Source organism: Pipistrellus kuhlii, unplaced genomic scaffold, assembly GCF_014108245.1.
Source record: "Pipistrellus kuhlii isolate mPipKuh1 unplaced genomic scaffold, mPipKuh1.p scaffold_m20_p_19, whole genome shotgun sequence".
Classification (NCBI taxonomy): domain Eukaryota; kingdom Metazoa; phylum Chordata; class Mammalia; order Chiroptera; family Vespertilionidae; genus Pipistrellus; species Pipistrellus kuhlii.
The window spans coordinates 20,037,358-20,040,987 of record NW_023425504.1 but is presented as its reverse complement, the minus strand read 5'-3'; positions in this window follow the sequence as shown (position 1 = coordinate 20,040,987).

Below are 3,630 nucleotides of genomic sequence, written 5' to 3'. Positions count from 1 at the left end.
CTCTGTCAATCCTATATAATAAAAACCTAGGTGGCGTCACTCGACACCTTCATGCAAAATTGTCACAAGATGGCCTCCACAAGATTGCCACCACAAGATGGATGGCAGGGGAGGGCGGTTGGGGGTGACCAGGCCTGAAGGGGAGGGCAGTTAAGGATAACCAGGCTGGCAGGGAGGGCAGTTAGGGGTGACCAGGCTGACAGGGTAGGGTAGTTTGGGGTGACCAGGCCTGCAGGGGAAGGTAGTTAGGGGTGATCAGGCCAGCAGGAGAGGGCAGTTAGGGGTGACCATGCTGGCAGGGGGGGGCAATTGGGGGTGAGCAGGCCAGCAGGTTAGGGGGAGTTCAGGCTGGCAGGCAGGCGAGCAGTTAGGAGCCTACAGTCTTGGATTGTGAGAAGGATGTCCCACTGAGGGTTCAGGCCTAAACCAGCAGTTGGACTGCCCCCAAGGTGTCCCAGCTTGGGGAGGGTGCAGGCCAGGCTGAGGAACACCCCTATGTACTAATTTCATGCACCAGGCCTCTATTATCTTATAATGTTCTATCTTTATTTGAAGTACATTGTTTATTGCTCTAACTAGATCACATGTGTCAAACACAAGGCCCTCGGGCCAAATTCGTCCCGCCAGGCCTTGCAATGTGGCCCGCACCGCGCTGTCATCACTGCACTCCGCTGCGTTTCCATCACAATGACAGTTTATGACTGTTCAGTAAACCATTCGGCCCGTGATTTAGGCTGGATTTTAGATTTTGGCCCCTTCTCTGATTGAGTCCAACACCCCTAAACTAGATTATATGACTTTATAACAAATATTTTTTATTAAATTAAACTGTCATTTATTGAGAAGTTTTATGTGATTTTGCTGATTTTTTTGAAAACATTATCTCATTGACTTCTCAGAACATTCATGTGAAATTCAATTTTTATCTCTTATTATAGATGAAATGCTGAAATCTTAAATAAACCTGTGCAAGGACACACCACCACTCAATGAACTGGAATTCAAAGCCAGCTATTTCCATCACAGTTCTGCTTTTTATTTTTATTTTTGATGCCACTTACCGTAGTTCCTTTGATCTGGCTCAATGATTTCTCCAAATGTTTGGGAGAATACATTCATTCCTGTGTCAGTTTATGGAGAAGTGACCCAGAATATTTTTGTTACTTTGCAATATAGATAGGAAGCACTATTCTTTAACTGGAAACAGAATGAGCCTGAAATCCATCTGACTATTTTATAAATGTCTGGAAATTCTCATGATACTTTCATTGTTCTGTGGTGTACACTTGAGGAAATTTTTGGAGGCATACTTTGAGTCTCTCATCTCATCTGTGAATTTCAAAATATGTATGGAAAATGGTATGATTGTCAAGGGAACAGAGAGGTAGCTATTTCTCCATGGGCACTGAGCCAGTCACTCATTTCCTAAAATTGAGTCTGCCATCCCCCCCGCCCCTTTATAAAACATGGAATGGGAACTCACGTTAACTTTTCAACCATAAAATCCACTTTTAATACTTCATTGGAATACTTTTCTCTTTGCCAGGAGAATAATATCTCATTAAAAACAAAAATGATATGCAGTGTCTTTTAATCAATTGAATGAAACTACTTTACGCCCTGAATGCAAAATGTTGAAATGTATCTCTTAAAGATTAATATTGTTTTTAAGTAACTAAAGCTAAATCAATATCAGCTCCACACTTCACTTTGGTAACAGGTCATTAGATACTAGTGTTTCTTAATCTGTAACTACATATACAAAATTGTCCAGGAATAGTTTTTAGAGTAAATTTCCCCCCATTTGTCTTTTTGATGTCAATTTATTTGTATTTCCCTTGTAGAATGAAACCCTTTTATAATATTACCTTTGAGATATGGCAGATTTTCTTAGTGAAATTATATTAGACTTTTATTATATTCAATAGAAGTTTTTAAGTCTCAAAGGATTTAATTTGACCTATGTGTGTCCCAAATCATTTCATAACAGGGTTCAGCTGTATTATGTATTATTGATTTCTGCTCACTCATTTAAGCTTTAGTGCACACTGGAGTTGGGGAATTAATGAATTCTCTGTTAAATGTTTAAGGACAAAATGACAAATTATAAGCCATAGCATTATTGCATTTCAGGATTGAAGAAAACCCTAAAAAATATGGTTCAGCCTCTTATGTGATGCTTGGATCAGTCCCCTGTATAGGATCCCAGGCAAGCTAATTAAAATATATATTGGATTAAATCAAGCATAATATTTAAAGGGATGGAGGTTGGTCAATTTAAAAACCTGTTGGAAAACAGATGATACCCTCTGAAGGCAAATTTGAGAGGAGTTTAATATAGGGAGGGATATAGCTACTAAGAGGAGATAGTGAAGCACTCAGAGGCTAGGAATAATTTGGAACTATGGGGAAGGAAAATAAGTTTCCCTCTACACTTGGCTCTTGTAATTAAAAAACAACAAAAGATTAACAGGAGAAAAACAAACAGAACATGAACAACATGTATACCTCCTCTATACATGTGTTGAATGAACTAAAAAAGAGTCTGAAGGCTTTGGCTAGAAATAAATGATAAAGATTTATTCAATGTAATTTATTAATTAGGGTTTGCACAGTAGGAGCACAACTATGTAATATCCAGATTATTCCAAAGAAGAATGAAAAGGTAAGAGTTATTACAATATGAGTACATTCTTAAGAAGAATCATTGCTGCATTCTTAGCCTCTGGAATCTTCTAAGATGATAATCTTCTAGATGACTGGTGGTCTGAATAATCTATGTCAGATGGTTTGAGTACATGACCATTCTTTCTTTAGTTCATCAGGGGCAATCAGAGGGATATCTGATGATTTAGTGTATATCCATGTATTGACTCAGGACTAGAAAATGCAAAAATTTAACTTCCCAGGCTAGTTAAAACAATAATGGAATTGTTTCTTCATGATCCAGCCTTCTTGATTTTGGTAATTTAGCAACTTGACTATAGTGACTCCTTTTTATTTCTTCACTTTATTCCTTTAATCAGAGACACCCACAAAAACTGAATAACTTGGACCTTAAATGGTCCAAGCTGCCATCTTATATACCATCTCCAGCTAAAGTGAAAAGATGTGGGGTGTGAGGGCAATTATAAGAGGTTACCTGGGAAAACACAATAAATAAGGGCAAGGTTGCTATGCCTATTTAAATATTTGTCATTTCCATTGAAAAAAAGTTTTTAGAGACTTTGATTCATTCTTCTGGAGAGAGAAAGAGAAAGAGAGAGAGAGAGAGAGAGAGAGAGAGAGAGAGAGAGAGACAGAGAGAGAGAGAGAGAGAGAGTTTACAAATGGATATTTCCCTTATTAATGTAAATGTCTTTTACAAAAAAAGTAACTTTTATTCAGTTTTCAGAACTTTTCCTGTGTCTGCTGTTTCTTAAAAATAATCAGCCTAAAATAATCCTAATGCAAAAAGGCTTATTTGGAGGTGGTATATTCTGTTCCAGAACCATTACCTTTCTTAGAGCTGAAGGAACAAGGTGTAGAGAGGAGTTCCTGGAATTCCCAGAGGCTAGCTTAGAGAGAGGTCTACTGGTAGAACTGTAGCCTTGGGTAGAGAGCATCACAACTACAGACAATCTGAGACTT